The sequence below is a fragment of the Myotis davidii genome, unplaced genomic scaffold, assembly GCF_000327345.1.
Source record: "Myotis davidii unplaced genomic scaffold, ASM32734v1 scaffold827, whole genome shotgun sequence".
NCBI classification, from domain to species: domain Eukaryota; kingdom Metazoa; phylum Chordata; class Mammalia; order Chiroptera; family Vespertilionidae; genus Myotis; species Myotis davidii.
The window spans coordinates 1333132-1350622 of NW_006297815.1; the positions used below are offsets into that span (position 1 = coordinate 1333132).

Genomic DNA, 17491 nt, shown 5'->3' on the forward strand with positions numbered 1-17491 from the left:
TGCCAGAGCCACGTGTAGGCGCGGAGTCCTGGGCGGGAGATTGAAGCCTCCCCGGGAGGGCGTGCGGCTCTGGGTTCATATATAATACGTAACGTCAGATTTAAATGTCACTGCTGCAGGCAGCTGACCCGGGTCCCCACACGATGGGCCGCGAGGGGCGCCTCCGCTGCCTCTTCATCTTCCTGGCAGTTGCTGACCAAAAGAAGGGAGATTTGGTTCCTTAAAAAACTAAACAGTGTTGAGCACTCTGGTGTTGCCTGGGCAACAGCTGAGGGGGAGAGAGAAGCATCTTATTGTTTAAAGTTATTCTTGTTCCATTTCAAAGGCCTGTTCTGAAAAGGACTGCATTGTCCAAGCAGCCCGGCTGGTCCTCTCTCTCCTCTGGCCTGCTGTGCGTTCCCAGTCCTGCTTCCCCTCAGCCCTCAGCCGCACTGCCCAGCCCCAGGCAGTGGGGATGGTCACAGCCGTGCTGGACAACTGGGCACCAGAGACAAGTTCCTTCCTGTGCTCTCTGCCTTCTCCCCCAGGCCCAGCAGGGCTCACGCCGCATGGAGCATCCGTGTTCCCCGGGCCTGGGCTGCTTTTCCAGCCCTCCCCCCCGCCCCAATGTGGGTATAAGCACAGGAGGGTGGCTCAGTGACTTAGGGGTCGGCTCACAGAAGTGCCTGATCCTGAGGGCCATGGGGTCAGCCAGATCACAGAGGTGGGCATCTTGGTTCTGGAGCCCAGCCAGGAGTGAGATGAAGGTGGTCATGGTCATTGCTTGGGGGAAGCCAAGTGGTACCTTGTGCCCCTCTGCCCCTTATGTGCCATTGCGTTGGAATTGCTTATCATTCCCTTTCCCCATGAGACTGTCAACCCCCCAACTGCAGGCTGTGTCTATTCATCCCTGTGCCTTCTTGTAAACTGCCTCACATCCTTTCAGGAGCAAGGCAAATTCTGAAAATCCAGGTGAGATGTACATATATTTTTAATTAAAAAATGTTTAGTGAATACATATGCACGATACAAAATTCAGAAGGTTTTAAAGGAATAAATATCCATGACTTCTGGTACCCGTTTTCCCTCTGGGGGGATAGTCATGGTTTCCAGCTTTCAATGTATCCTTCCAGAGATACTCTGTTCAGATAGAGGCAAATGGGCATCAAATACATCATTCACATGCCTAGCTCCTGTGTCTAGCACAGGGTCCAGCACATAGTAGACACTTTATAAAACTTTGTCAGATAGACGGATGCACAAACAAACAGGTTGGGTGAATAGTGGATGGTGGATGAGTGGGTGGTGGATGGATGAATGGTGGGTGGACAGATGGGTGGGTAGTTAGATGGATAAATGGATGAATGAATGATTGGATAGATGGTTGGATGTAGGATTGATGGATGGATGGGTGGATGAGTAGGTGGATGGATGGATAGATGAAGGGATGGATGGTGGCTGGATAGATGGGTGAATGGATAGTTGGATGAATGATAGATGGATGAATGGGTGAATGAGTGAGTGGATGGATGGATGGATGGATTAGTGGATGGGTGGGTGGGTTGGTAGATGGATGGATGGATGGATGGGTGGGTGGGCAGGTAGGTGGATAGGTACAGCTCTTTCCCCACCCCCCCAGATGTCTATGTTCCCCAATAAGAAGTTCCTTCAGAGTAAGATGGCAGATCCAGCATTAGACATGTTGAATCTCAAGGGCCTATGTTATTCAGATGGAGACATCCAATAAGCAGCTGAATTGTGGTTTTATCAGGTAAGAGTTTTATTCTGCTGCTAACAGAGACCCAACTACAATGGCTTGAATCCATTTTCTTTTTCTCAGGATGAGAAGTTCTAATAGAGGTATAGCCCCCAGGGATATCAGGGTTGAGGTCACTGTGATGCCCTTGATCTTTCCCTCATGGTCTCAAAAAAGAGCTTTTGGGGGAAGGAGCCTCCCCATCACGTCTGTGTTCTAGGGAGGAAGAAAGAGGAAGAAGAGAGGCAGAAGGGTGAGTCAACCTCCTATAGAAAGCCTGTTCCTGGAAGTCCCACCCAGTGACTTTTAATTTTATCTCCCTGGCAACTCCTAGATGCAAAGGGGACTGGGATATGTGGCTTTTAAGGTGTGGACATTATTCCCAGATAATATTGGGGATCTATTCTATTAGTAAGGAGGAAAGAGGAACTGGGTAGAGTCAGCAACTAGCAGCCTCTGCTACCTGGGTGGAGAGTCAGAGGAGAGTTCTGGGCCTGAGGATGGACACAGCAGGAAGGTGCACCCAGGGAAGAGCATATGCTAAGGCACAGAGGTGTGAAAGCTCGGGCGCATCCGCATTCACATTCCGGCTAAGTCCTGTTGGCTCCAGCTTCTAAACTTCTCCAGAAAGGAACCACTTCTCCCCTCCTGCCCTGGTCCAAGCCTCCGTGATCTTCACCTGGATCAGAGCAGCAGCCTTGTACCTGGTCTCCCTGCTCCCTTCTGGCCCACTGCCCAGGGCCCGGTTCTCTGTCCAACATTTACAGTGACTCCTGATCCATACATTGGAGACTGGCTCCCTGCTCAACCCCCTACAGTAGCTTCCATCTCACTCCGAATGAGACCCCAAGCCCTCACCAAGGCCTGCAAGGGGTTCCGTGCTTCCTCTCCTATAGACGGCTGGAATGGCACCAGGTGTCTGACCCTTGGGGTCAGACCAAACCTGGGTTCAGCAACCTCAGTACTTGGGTTCTGTCAAGGAAAGAATTCAGAGTCTAGCTAGACCCAAACTGTAAGAGAACATTTATTGGGTAAATTACAGCGGTAGAAAAGGTAAGTCCTAGAAGAAATGGTCTTAGCAAACAAGTTCTAGAGGTAGAGGAAGGGCTCTTGAGGAGTGAGGAAGCTAATGGTAAGGCCTGGGGGCAGGGAAGGGGACGGGGAAGGCACAGGTGTGCTCCCAAGAGGGAGAGGCACTGGGTCCTCCCCTAAGGGTTTTAAGGGTGGAGATTTTAGGGGAGGTCCCAGGGGGAGATCTCCATAGAATATTCAGCAGTTTTCCAGGGTTGTCCTTTCAGAGTTGTGGTCTCCACCGATAGATTGGTCAGCACCCGGGCAGGGGGTCATTATTCAATGCAGCTGGTCCTGAGTCTGGTTTTGTTGTTTTTCTGGGCTTGGAACTGAAATACAACTGAGGCCTAGATGTTATCTCTAGGGAGGAAGGGTCAGGAGAGTCACCCTGGGGGTGAGGTCCCACCTACAATTGATTGTCCGTTGCTAGGCACCTGGGGCTTTCCACCCAGGTGACCTTCTGTACCTGGTCCATCGTCCTTGCTCTGCTCACGTCTGTCTAACTGCCTACCACTCCTCTGTCTCTCCCCGTTGGCCACTCCACTCCAGCCAGGCTGCCTTCTGGCTGCTTCCCAGGCCACTCGCTGTTCACACGCCCAGAGTGGCCCAGAGTGAACATCATTCAGAAGCTTCTCATGGAGGCTCCTCTGCCTCCTCCAGGTCAAATGTCACCTCCCCCGGAGAGGAGAGGAGAGGCCGCCTGACCATTCTACCTGCCCCCTCCTCACCATCACTCTCTTCCCCAGGATTTAACCCATTTGGGACCACAGGCTCCTAGGCCTCTGGTGAAGCCGAGAGACCCCTTCCCAGATGCGGGGGAAAAACTATGTAGAATTACAAAGGAAATCAATTATATTGAAATACAGTTTTCAAAACATTTGCAAAACAAATGTGTGATGTAGTGCTACAGTGCTTCTTTATTAATGCATTAAATAACCGGATCTGGAGGCAGCTCTAGTAACCACCACAATTTTGAAGCAATGATGAGTGTCAGTGGTATTTTGAAACCTCCACAACAACTCCAACATGATAGGAAGTATCTGATTTCTGCTGGCGACAGTCACAGGCATTGCTAATACGACCAAGGTGTGTGGCCAACATTTATCATTGGAGAGAAACGCTGTATTTCAGTTAAAGGTTAATGTAACAAAAAGCTAATTTCCCCCCCACCCCCACCCCCCTTCACCAACTCCGTGAATTCTGTCTATGGATCCCTTGGGGGAAGTCTGGGTTGTTGTGTATTTTTTAAGTCTCTTTCTTTGCTTGACATTACACATTTATTTGTTAACTTGCTTACTGTCAGTGTCTCCCAGGAGAGTAGAGATTGGATCTGTTCTGCTCGCTGCTGTCTCTTCAGTACCTAGAACACTGCCAGACACATGAGTGATCAATAAATATTTTTTCTTTTTTAAATGAACAAGCAAGAGAGATAAGGCTGGAGAGACAGGAAGGCTGGAGCGAGATGTGAAGGGCCTTGAATGTCACACTCAGGAGTGTGGCTGGGACCCCGGGAGGGGAAATGGGCCCTGGGCAGGTCACTGTCCCTGGGCAGCCAGGCTGACAGGATGACAGGGAGGTGAGTGGACTGAGCCTGCCGTCGGAGGCAGCTTTCTGAGGGAGGCTCAGGCATAAACCACGTCAATCGTGAATGTCGGCAGCCGCCTCACTCTCTGCTGGCCCGTCTCCTCCTCCCAGCCTCCCTGGATGTTACACAGGGAGCTTGCAGAGCCCGGCCCAAAGCACTGTCTTCATTCTCCAGATAGTCCCGGGCAGTAATGTGTGCCAGGCAGCACGGGCAGGCCCGCAGGCTGAGGAGGCAGCGGGGGCTGGGAAGGGAAGGGGAGGGAAGGGGAGCCACAAAGGCTCATGGCTCGCCTTGGGACAGTTCCACCGCAGAGAGACCTGGTGTGCCAGACCCTGAAGCCAAGGAGGAGACCAGTCCCCCTCCCAGACTGAGCTGGCTACTTAGGGCCGTGGGTTCTACGGCGACCCGAGAACCCGGGGGAAGAGCAAACTTTTGGAATCAGACCGACTGGGTGGAATTCTGGAATGGCCACTTGCTCTTTAATCGCAGGCTCTTGTACAAGTCACCTAGCGCCCATGCCTCTCCACGACTATAAGTGCGGGTCCATGAGGATTCAGTGGGGAACATCCTGGATCTAAAGCAGCCGACTTGATGTCAGGTGTGCGGTAGACAATCAACAAACGGTTGCCCTGTCACTGTTAACCTATAGCAGATGACTGGACACCGGGGCCAGGAGTCCCTCCACTGCTAGCTGGCACTACTGTAATAATAATCCACTTGATCCCTTGGAGCTGGGAGTGCAAGCTGGTGGCACAGAAGCCAATAAGACCAGAGTGGAGAGAAAAAACAAGCTCTGGAGACAGCAGATTGGGTTCCAGCCCAGCTGTGTGACCTTGAGTCAGCCACCTCTCTCAACCTCGGTTCCAAAAACAAGGATGGTGCCTTCTTCCCCTAGTGCCCACGTCTGTCTGTGAGGACTATGGGACAGGAGTGATGTGTGAAAGGCCGCAGGGAGAGGGCCTGTCCCAAGGGCCACATGCACCACAGTGCCCGCGAGTACAGGATCACAGTCCCAGCCTGTGCAGCGGTTCACACGCTAGAGAGCCCTCCTTCACACCCATCATGCGTTGGAGCCTCACTCCAGCCCTTCAGGATGGACAGGGCTGCGTCTGATCCACATTTGACCACCGGACGCAAGAGCTCAGGTCGGGTGGACTCACAGAGCTCTCTGCTCGGAGGCCACTCAGCCGGAGATTCCGGGGAGCTGGGAAGCCAGATGGCTCAGTTGCTGTCTCTTTTCAGATCAGCCACTCGGGTCTGTATTCATTCAACATGTATTCCCCGAGCTGCGCCCGGGATGCGGCAGTAACTGGGCAGACACAACGCTGCTCTCGAGGAACTTGGAGCCTGGCGGCCTCAGGCTTCTTCCCACTCCACTGATCGCAGGAAGACCCGTGTCTGCTTGTGGTGACAGATCAGGAAGTGTCCCGCGTGCAGGTCCCGGCTCCGTGCCCACCTGGGGCAGCGAGCAGGTCAGGACAGAAGAGCTCTCTGCCCTTGGGGATAAATCACTAACAAACCCAGAGGTAGACACCAGGAGCCTAGCATGAACCAGAACTCTCAAACGAAGTATTCTGTGGCCAGAAGCGTTCAGGAGAAGCCACTCTGAGAGTCAGGCCGCTTTGGCACATGCTACAGGCTCTCGGGAAAGCCAGGCAGGAAAGACCTGCCTCGCCCGATGCTTCCCACACCTGCTTGACCAAGTGAACCTGTACTTCAAGCCACACCTACTCACTTCGGACGAGGCCAGGGCAGTGGCAAGGACATAGTGCCTAGAGCCAGGGGCCTGGGTTCGAAGCCCGGTCTTAGATGTGATTTGCACGTCATAAACCGTCAAAACATTATAACCCAGAGGAGGGAAGTGACTTGCCCAAGGTCACTCAGCACCAGGCCCAGAGCCCAGGCCTTCGAGTTATTGTTAACGTGAGAGGTGTCCTGTGCTTCCCTCTGAGAGGCATAGCCTGACCCCCTTGCTGGGTCGGGGTTAGTTCCGGTCTCCTAGCCACGCAGCACCTTTGAGCACATTACAAAAAGGCACCTCCTCCTCAGGGGTCAACACTTCCCTTGTCAGGGCACATGAATTGGTAAAGCATTCTGTGGGCTGGATTTCAGCCCCCAGCTGTCCCCTGGGCCAAGTATCCCATGGCAACCCTTGTTAGCCCATTTCTCCTCCTTCCCCCTCACCCCTTCCATCCCATGGTGTCCCCTTCACCTGAGCCGCAGCTCCCCACAGGGGCCCAGCTTGAGCTGCCATGGGAACCACCCAGTTGTTGGGCTGCATTTTCCAAGCCCCCAAGTGGCAGCAGCCAAAGGTGCTGACTCAGCAAACTTTAATTTATCTCACAGGCCAGGGGTGTGCGTGAAGCAATTAGTGAAATAATGGTTATGTCGCACTAAAAATTATTTATAGAGTCACCATGCACACAGCTGTGATTAAATTAGACAACCAGGGGGACTTTAACTGCCAATGGAGCCGGCATCCAAGGCTCAGATTCCAGCTGGTTGGGGTGGGTAGGGTCACTTCTCCCCCTTCACTCACCGCCCCAGGCAGGCCAGCCCACCCTGACTCAGGCAGGGATAAGGAGGGTCTGCATGGGCAGGGGTGTGGGGAGTGGTCCCATCCCACGAACTCTGAGCTGTCAGGACCCTTAAACATAGACAAGTCAGGGGCTTCACACATATCAGGCTTTGAAGCAGCTAAAACACCTTCAAATCAAGTCTTCCCCAGCCACTCAATGAGCAAAAGGGAAGTGGTCTGGGTGAATTAGACAAGATGATCCTGGAGCCCCATGGGCTTGGCAATGACCCCAACGGTGGACCCCGAGAGCCCAGAGCGCGCTGTAAACCGTAGATCAATCCAGCCTTCTTTTGCAGGCGGCAAACTGAGGGCCAGAGATTTCGCCACTCTTGTCCCCCTGGCAGGTGTCAGGAGACCTTTGTTCCAGCCCTGGGTCAGGGGGAAGCCCTGGGGCCTTCTCTGGACCCAGTGTATCCCCGGAGAGTTCGTTAGGGGGCGTCTACAGGAGTGAACAAATGTTTCTGGAGCACCTATTGCATACTGGATACTCTTTCTATATTTATTGTCTTACTCATGTTTAGGTTTATATTTCTATTTAGCTCCTTAAAACATTACTGTAAGGTAAGTACTCCTGTTCCCATTTACAGATGGAGAATCTGAGGCTCAGAGAGGTTAAGGTATTTGCCCACAGCCACACAGCAGGTGAGGGCAGAGCCGTTTTCTAAAGACCCATCTGACTCCAGTGATAGAGCATTGTGGTACTTTGGGCGTTTTAGGGCACCTCCTGGGTGCCCCACATTGTGGGGGATGTGATGCTGAGAAATGATAAGGGGGTTCTTTCACACTGGACCCTGTGCCAGACACCGGACATGCACCATCTCATTTCAGCAGCAACCTCTCAGGTGCCCATGGGGAAGCAGCCACAGAGCATTCCATGCACGGCTCCCAACCCCCAGCTTGTGAGCGAGTGTCAAGGTTTACGTCCTCAACGGGCCTCCACCTTTCTCATGATGCAGGCGCCGCACCCCCCATGTAGGAGCCACTGTCCGAGCAACCTGAGTGATCCCAGGCGTCTCCCAGTGAGCGAGGAGGGGATTGGCAGCCCTGAGCGGTGGCGGCTGGGGAGGGAGTGTTGATGCCATGGGGAGGCCCTGACTCCCAGCCTGGCGCCAACCCAGGCCCCACATCTCAGCACTTCCAGCCTCCCCCTCTGAGCTAAAGATGGTTTCTGACCATTTCCCAAGAGCTGTAGCCTTGGTCATCTTTTAACAGCCAGGGCCCTTTGCAGACCTCACTGGGCCTCTCTCCAAACAAGGCCCTGGAGGCTCGGAGCAGTGACTGACTGCGCAGGATTCTGAGGCCCCTCTCACCCACCCCCAGGGTCCCTCCTCCTCCTCTGTTCCAGCACTTTCCCCATGCCCCTCATAGCTCCATTGCACCCGCAGCCGGCTCCCCTGCAATCACCTCCAAAGAGCGGCATGCAGCTCACTCTCCAGATGTCTGCTGCCCCTCATCCAAGTCCGGGCCAGTGTCCACTCCCCTCTCCCTCTGGCCTGTCCTGTGTCCTACTGCTGCCTCTGGCCACTTAGCATGCAGCCGGCTGTGTAGGCAGCAGCAACCAAATGAGATTAGCTTTCCTGCTAAGCAAGTCCCCGCTCGCCACCACCCACGCCCTGCGCTCAGGGCCTCAGGGCCGCCAGCTGTTTGCGGAGCTCCCACCGCAGGGAGGTCCCAGCCCTAGCTTTTCCCACCTCGTCCCCCCCCCACCCCCCACCCCCTCTGCCCCCTGTGGAACCCAACAGGCCAGTGAGGGAGAGGCGGGGCAGTGGAAAGAGGTGGGCAGAGGGAGGAGGGAGCCTCAGAATGCAAAGGCAGGCAGGAGGGCGTGGATTAGAGCCCTGCGCAGAAATGGCTTTCTTATCACCACACAACCTGAATTGCCAGGACCAACTCTGAAAATTGAATTGCCTCCCGCCCTTCCCCCTGCCCTCCACTACCCCCTTCCCTCTGCTCCTAGTTCCCTCCCAGCCCCACCCCCGCTGAAAGAAAGCCCTGTTGGGAGAGACCAAGAGACAGATGCAGGAGACACGAGGTAGAGAGGAAAGCAGCAGAGACCCCACGCTCTGGGGGACCAGGAAGCAGAGGCAGAAACAAGGCAGGGATGGGAGACATCTGAGTGACGGAGGCTTCAGCTGAGAGGAGGATGGCCCCGCCCCGCTCATTCCCCTACCTGCCCCTGCACCCAGCTGGCCAGGCTGCTGCCTTCTCATCCCTGCTGGCCCTTCTCCAGTCCCCACCTTGGCGCCTCTGCAGGGCCTGAGGCAGGGCCCTGATGGCCGGGGCAGAGCCCTGGGCGGGAGCCCGCGGGTGCTTGGAAGCAGCCCAGTGAGTTCCTGGCAGAGCCAGGCTGCAGGTGGTGGGGAATGGGCTGGGGTGGCCAGGGGGCAGCCAGCTGTGTCATCAGGCAGCTCTCATAGTGGCCAGCCGGAGGCAGGGGGTGGGCAGAGCAGAAGCGGGGTGAGCAGAGGGAGGGCCGAGCCCACCTGCCTCCAGCGCCCCACTCAGGCTGGGGCCTGGGGCTTGTTGCCCAGGAAACTCAGGAGGGGTTGCAGGAGTCAGCGGGAGACTGGGGCCCCTGGCGCGGCCTAGGCCAGCCTCCAGGCCTGATGACCATCAGAGGCAAGGTGCTGCTGCCCAGCCTGAGCTGGTCCTGGCTCCCCTTCCCGCGCCAGCATCTCCCTCTACCGAAAGCCTAGGTCCTGGGGCTCTCTCTTGAACGGGCACCTGGCCTCTAACCAGCATCAGCCCCTTCCCTCACCCCTCTCTCCACAGCCTCCCCGCCCCCCGCCCCAGCTCACCCTCCCACCCCCCTTATACTGCCCACCATGAGTCTAGCGCATGCCTGGGGTGGGCAGGCAGGCAGTCACAGGAGCCGGGGGACCCGGGGAAGACCAGGTCATGGCCCTAAACCAGGGGTGGGCAAACTTTTTGACTCGAGGGCCACAATGGGTTCTTAAACTGGACCGGAGGGCCGGAACAAAAGCATGGATGGAGTGTTTGTGTGAACTAATATAAATTCAAAGTAAACATCATTACATAAAAGGGTACGGTCTTTTTTCTTTTTTAGTTTTATTCATTTCAAACGGGCCGGATCCGGCCCGCGGGCCGTAGTTTGCCCACAGCTGCCCTAGACCTTCTCCACTCAGCCACTCTCCTCAAACATGCACACGTGCACACACACACATTATATGCATGCGCACACACCTTCAAGATAATTCAGAATGTCTTGTTGAATCTCAAATTCACATATTATCAGCTCCAGAGACCTTTTAACCCATCGTATGCCATAAGCGTCTGTAGACCCAAGCAGCAGGACCTTCCCCACACGCCACGTGCGTCTATAAAAAAAAAAAAATGTTTTCCCTAAGTGGCAGCCCTGACCAACGTTCAAATCATTTTTCATGAGAATTTTCAGCTGAAAATGTTCATGAACTCCCAAATTGTGAGTCATATATTTATTTTTATAATATTCATTGCAAATTGATTTTTTAAATTAAATTCAAAATATTGTGGTGTGTGGGGATGGTTTCCATTTTGGACACATGGCAGCTAACTGGTTAATCAAACCCCCATTTGACAGGTGGGGAAACAGTCCAGGGAGGGAATGAACTTATCCGAAGTCACATGACAAGGAAGTCCCTCTAAGCCAGCGGTTCTCAACCTGTGGGTCGCGACCCCTTTGTGGGTCAAACGATCCTTTCACAGGGGTCGCCTAAGACCATCGGAAAACACATATATAATTACATGTTGTTTTTGTGATTAATCGCTATGCTTTATGTTCAATTTGTAACAATGAAAATACATCCTGCATATCAGATATGTACATTACGATTCATAACAGTAGCAAAATTACAGTTATGAAGTAGCAACGAAAATAATTTTTTGGTTGGGGGTCACCACAACACGAGGAACTGTATTAAGGGTCACGGCATTAGGAAGGTTGAGAACCACTGCTCTAAGCCCAGCCAGTCCTTCCCTCCAGGGGGACCTCCCAGAGAGCCCCCACCAGCTCCACGACTCTTCCCAGACACTCCAGGTTCTTCCGGCCACCTGCTCACCTGTGCCTCCCAGACCCGGCCAATGGCAGGGCCCCGAAGTTAATAAATCAAGGTGACTTTAGGGACAAGAATGGGCCTCTTTCTCCCTTGTCCCTCCCATTTGCATAATCCTGGCTGGCAATATGATAATGATGTTTGTTAAAGACAGAGCACAATAAATTAATACCGTTAAGTTGTTGCTGCAAAATGCAAAGCAGGTAATTTACTGCCAGCGAGGAACAGAGCCTTTAAACTGTAATGGATTAACTTTCCCAGCAGCAAATGTGTCCCTGGAGGGAGAGAGTTGGGAGGCAGGGGTGGGGCGGGGCTGATGCTAGGGGGCACCTGCTTGCTTCCCAGGACCGGGCCTGGGGTGTCCAGGCCCCAACCTTAGGGCAGGGGGCTGCAGGAGGCACGGTGTCCTGGGACTCCCTGGGATAGCCCAGGCCCCTCTAGAGGAGGGGCTGCGATGTCCCATTTGTGTACCCCTCTGCGACCCTCAGAAGGCACTCCTGTTTGGACCCTTCTTTCTTGAAGGTGACTAGAGAGGAGCCCAGGCCCTGCTCCTCCCAGGGTCCAGACACGGCAAGGAGGGAAGGATCCTGGGTTTGGTTAGAGGAAGGGGTGCACCAGGATCTGAGGGTCAGCTCCTGACATGATGCCCTCCCTAGTTCCCCCCCAAACACCCTTGCCCTCAGGTACTGGAGGGGAGGGGAAACCAAGAGGGAGGAGGCTAATTCTGTCTGTGGGGGAGCGAGGGGGTGGCTGAGGCAGTGGGAGGGGGTGTGGTGGGAAGGCAGCTGGTGGGAGAAGCTGGGTGTGGACAGAACCCTCACCAGCACCTCTCAAGGGGCAGCCCCTCCATTACGGCTCAGACAGCCATGCCTTCCCCCGGAGAACTGCAGCCCCAGTGCAGGGCGGCCCCAGGCTGGTCTGGAAGACCCCAGCAGAATTCTAATTTCCCATTTATCTCTGCAGCTTCTCCAGCGATGTTAAAGGGGAATGCTCCACAGTTGGCTCCCAGGCTAATTGGATCTGGGCTCCTCTCTCTTTCCTGGGCAAGGTAGGTGGGGTGTGGGGCGGGAAGGATGGGCTGAGGCAGCCCTGATGGGGGAGGAGATGCCGGGGACCTGGGATGCTGGGCTGGGCTCCGTGTTGGTGGCTGTGGTCTTGGAGCCCAGACCCCTGGTCACAGTGACTGCCATGTGCCTCGAGCAAGCCTCGGCCCCTCTCTGGATGCCCACATTCCCTCATCTGCCATGATGATGACGACAACAGCAACAACACATCCATTGCTCACCCAGCATTTCCCAGGCACCAGACACTCTTCTCAGTGTGACACATGTCAGCTCTCCTCTGGTCCCCGCAGCAGCCCAGCGCCGTAAGGGTTATGTTCCACTGTACCAATGAGTGAACTGAGGCACAGCGCATCAGTAACCTGCCCACAGTCTCTAGACAGTGCCCACCATGAATCTTTCAAAGTGCCCCGAGTCCCAATTTTTAAATCCTAGTTACACCCTTATAGACCCGGGTGGGGTGTGGAGAGCTCTCTGTGCCCATTTTTCAAACAGGGACACCGAGGCCCAGTCCACAGCTACTTGAAGTTTTAGTAGGATGTTCCTCCCATGAAGGCTCCCTGCCATTCCCTCCCACCTCAGGGCCCAGGGTAGCAGGCTGGGTTTTCAGATGGTGCACTTGGTGCCGGGATCTGAGGTGGGACAGGGATCCACACTCCCAGCAGCTGCCTCTCCTCCATCAGCCGGGCCGCTCCCCTTGCCTCAGGCCTCACCCCAGCATCCTCTAGGCCTGCTGGGGCTCCTTGCCCCACATATGCTGAGCTGGAGGGGGGGCTCACTTCCTGGGCACAAACCTTCCCCAGAGGACCCCCAGATGCAAAGTTCTTGCCTCTGCAGATCCAGAGTGGAAAGACAGAGAGGAGAGAGAGCCGACCTCCACTGGAGCCTGTTCCCTAGTGACCCTAGAACCAGTCCCATTTTACAGACAAAGAAACTGAGGCTCCCATGCAGAGTTTAGTATAAGGTCTCACGGTGAGGACCTGGTTGAGCTGGGATTCAAACCCAGGTTTGTCTGATTCCATAAGCCTGAGCTCTAACATTGTGCTCTCCTGTGCCAGAGGGAAGTCAGGACTTGGAAGTTCCAGCGATGGAGGCCCTGGACCACGGCCCCAAGGATGTGGCGACAGTGGAAGGGGTTCCGGGCTGGAAACCAGGGGACCTGGATTTAAATCTCTACTCGGCCCCAAACCCGCTGTGTGATACTTTATTTCTCTGAGATCAAAGGCAATGGAGATAATAATAGTACCTACCTACCTACCTGATGGGTGGTTGTATGGAATATGACAGGAACTGTAAACAAAGCACTTATCACAGTGCCTGACACATAGTAGGTGTTCAGTCCGGGCTTGTCATAGTTTCCCTGAGCAAAGTCCACACTAGCCTCCCAAGAGCAGCACATGGGAAAGCACCGCGTGCAGCGCCCTCTCCTTTCAGATGGAGAAACTGAGGCCCAGGGTTGCAACGAGTGAGTGGCAGGGCCAGGACGCAGCCCCGGGTCTCCCAGCAGCCTCGCTGCCAGGCCGGGGTGATGGTTCTCCTTCCAGTCTCCTTTCGCCCCGTGCGTCCCCATCTGTCTGGCGGGGCGTCTCTCCCCTAGGAGGCCAGCTGGAGGGCTGACCCTGGCAGTCCTTTCTCGCCCAGCTGCTGGCAGGAACCAGCCTGGATAAATGCAAAGAGGCCCCCTCTGGAGGCTGCTCCTGCCGTGTACCCCCCGGCCTAATGTTAATTTTGCCAGGGCCTTGATAAATCTTCCTGTCGCCTCCATCCGCCCGAGACATAGATCTCATCTTATAGAGAGGTGACACTTCTGCCCTTTGGGACCAGCTATCAATTTCAGGCGGTGACCGGAGTGGAGAGCAATGAAGAACCAGGCAGGCCCTTCTAACCCCTTCTGCCGCCTGAGCCTTCCCTCCACCCAGGGGAGCAGCCCTCTTGAGCAGCCATCACCTGTCCTTCAGAAGAGGTGCGGGCCCAGCCCTGGCTCTCAGCATCGCCGGGCACACCTTCCTGCCTGCCAGCCGGCCCTTCCTCACCCGAGGCTTGCCCAGGCTTCCAGAGCCACCCGCTGCCCGCTGCCCGGCCGGAAGAGCCACAGAATACTGTTCAGGGAGCAACTCTTACCTGCTGACCTTTGGGGGTGGACACCCTGAGCTGTGAGTTCTTCACCGGCTCCCAGAATTCCCCAGTGGAGTTAAGCTCCAGTTGTTAAGGGGCTCGATCATGCGCCCCTCATTGGCTGTCTTTCTGCCCCATCACTTCCCCACCTGACTGCTGGTGCTTCCTCGGAGCACCTCCCAGATAAGCGATTTGCCCTGGAGCCCTTTTCTGTGGGTCCCTTCTGCAGGAACCCGCGCGAAGACACTCACAAAACACTTTCTAGCAGCTCGTGATGGGATGCACTCTAGTCAGCAATGGAGGTGCAGCAAGAGGTTTGGCGGGTGTTTCTTGCTCCTGGGTCAATTTTCATTCAAGCTGGAACACATCTCTGGGAGGCCTTGTGCCAGTTGTACCGATGAGGAAACAGATTCTCAGAGGGGTGCAGTGACTTGCCCAAGGTCACACAGCCAGCAAACAAGAGTCACTTTTCAAACTCAGGCAGCACACCTGTCTCATTCCCTGGACCCCTCCCTCCTGGGCAGAGACATGACCCGGAGGCAGGGTTCGCCTCCAGGTGTGATCATCAGCTCAGTAGATCACACCTGGAGTCTTACTGCTGGGCAGCCTTCTGCAAGGTGCTAAGGACACCAAATGAAAAGCTGCAGTTCCCGATCTCCAAGGGCTGAGATCGGGTGGGGGAGATGGATGCATGAGAGACAGTATGGCTGGGACCCCTCCCAGAATGCATTGCAGCATCTGTCTTACACTACTCTCAGAATCTTGGGAGCTTTGTGCTGGGAGGCATCTGAGAGACTATTTCAACACCCTTATTTTATAGATGAGGCAATTGAAGCCCCAAAGAGATAGGGACTCCCTGGAGATCAGACTCCAGGCCAGGCTCTTGTCTTGGAATTCTGCTGAGCATCGCCCACCATGCCCCCTAAGCTGTGCTTTGGTCTTGCCCTGCAACTTCCCAGGACAGCCCGAGGCCCCATCAGGCTCATAAGCAATTCTCAAAACCCAGAAGCCTCCAAGTTAAAAAAAACAAACAAACAGATTTTACCACATAAAATGTTTAAATTTTTGTACAACCTGAGGGGGGAACAGAGGTACAGACTTATGAGAAAATATTGGCACATAGCAGATAAAGGGTTAATAGCCTTAACAAACAAAGAGCTTTTACCAATCAATAAGAGAAAGACAAACATTCATTTTTCAAAAGTGGACAAAAGAGATGAGCAGGAGATGCCAGTCTAAGGGGATCTAAGGAGTTGATGCCAGAGCTTTGAACCTCTGCGACTCCGGAGGGTGGTAAAACTGTTACTACTTGTTAAATAAATGCTTATTCATTATTAAAAGATCCATTTGTGGTGCGGGTCGCACATTACTGCTTGTTAAACCCGTTAAAGTGCTGGAAATCCTCCCAGATGCTTTATTTACAGTTACAATAGCAGAAGAAGGTGGCCGAATGCCAGAGCCATGGCCCCATGGTGGGACCCACTTCCTGCCCATCCCCCTGCCCTGTGCCTCTGGTCCCTGAGTCCCACACAAGTGACCTTAAAACCAAATTGCCTCTGCAGCTCGGATAGGGCAGACCAAGGAGGAGCATGGCAGGAAGAGCTAGGCGGGGAGCCTGGCCCTGCCCTTAGCTGACTGTGTGATCTCTGCCAATGCTGGGGGTGAGGGGTCGGGGTGAGTGGCAGCAGGAGACTTGGCACCTACCATCTTCGCTGCCCCACCCCTCTTTGGAAGGGCAGCTGCTGACCTCATTAACTGGAACTCAATTAAGGGGTCCTTTAAAGGGACTCAGGACAAAGACCCCACTTTACAGATGGAAAGCCAGAGGCCCAGAGAGGAGCAGGGATGCCACCCAGCCCTGTCAGGACTAGCACCCAGGTCTCTGCACTCCTCCTCTTTCTCCCTGAAAGAGAAGCAGAGGCCAGGACAGCTGGGGTCCTGTGTTTCAGGAGTTCCCTGCCCCAGCGTCCTCACGTCCCAGTCTCCCTCTCCTCCTCCTGGATTCCCTGGAGGACCCTCCCCTCAGGGCGGTCTCACCCCGCAGGAGGCGAGTCTGTCCAGCCAGCAGTGTCCTCCAGCCAGCTGGACCCCTTCGTCTCTGCTCTGAAGTCAGCCCGGCCCTGAGGGAGCAGCTGGGCGCCCTCCACTCCCGCCTGCTCTCTCCGCCGCTCGGCCCTTCGGCTGCAGCACTGCCCGCTTCAGGCAGGGAACGGAGGGGCACCTGAGTACTACTGAACACCTGCTCTAGCTCACCACGTGCTTCACATCCTTTATCTTTTTAAAAATGTGTTTATTGATTTCGGAGAGGAAGGGAGAGGGAGAGAGGGATAGAAACATCAATGATAAGAGAACCGTTGATCGGCTGCCTCCTGCACACTCCACACGTGGGATTGAGCCCGCAATCTGGGCATGTGCATAGGTGGACGCTCAGCTACTGAGTCACACTGGTTGGGCTACATCATTTATTTTATTTTTAAATATATTTTATTGATTTTTTTATAGAGAGGAAGGGAGAGAGATAGAGAGTCAGAAACATCGATGAGAGAGAAACATCGATCAGCTGCCTCCTGCACACCTCCCACTGGGGATGTGTCCGCAACCAAGGTACATGCCCTTGACCGGAATCGAACCTGGGACCTCTCAGTCCGCAGGCCGGCGCTCTATCCACTGAGCCAAACTGGTTTCAGCTACATCCTTTATTTTAATGACTCCTCTTCTATGACTCTGAGCTGGAGCCTGTGTGCCAGGTGCTGTCAGTGAGCGGGTCAGGGTTTGGGCCAGCTTCCGCCACTTCCTGTGTGACTCCAGGCGAGCCATGGAACCTCTCTGAGTGTTTCAGTAAATGGGGGTGTTGTGAGCAAACAATTATTAATAAATGAAAAGTATTAGTACAGGACCTAGGATATGGGGAGGTCAATCAAGAGTCACTGCTATTTAACTTTTTTGAAGAGCGGACTGCTATTATTATCTGGAAAGTGGGCTTAAGCATATCTACCTGAGGGTTCTTGCCAGGAGGCAATGACACAATGTGTCTGAAGCATTTGGCAAAATACCCTGGGCGAGACGAAACATGGCAGCCGTGACCCGGTTCATTGGTGGACAAGGGGCCCACCCTGGTGGCTCCCAATTCTCACCAGGGAGTGACCACCTACTAAGATCCCACCTGGGGTGTGGCCCAAGCTGGGGACCCGGGGATGGCAGCATCCAGAATGGGTGGGAGCCAGGAGCCCTGGAAGACACACATGATCGATACTAAGCCAATCTCTTACAAGATTACCCGGCCTCTGGTATCCA

General features: G+C 54.5%; 1 long non-coding RNA gene across 2 annotated transcripts in view; it reads left to right on the plus strand.

The window, feature by feature from the left end:
* LOC102763637 overlaps positions 1-12934 on the plus strand; it is a 14060-nt gene extending 1126 nt beyond the window's left edge. The window contains exons 2-3 of one of the 2 annotated variants that reach the window (XR_001515534.1): positions 5123-5863; positions 11985-12934. This is a non-coding gene — a long non-coding RNA (uncharacterized LOC102763637). Of the gene's footprint in view, positions 1-5122; positions 6515-11984 lie in introns of those variants that run through there. The other variant, XR_001515533.1, reaches the window with a different exon arrangement.
* The last annotated feature ends 4557 nt before the right edge of the window (positions 12935-17491 follow it).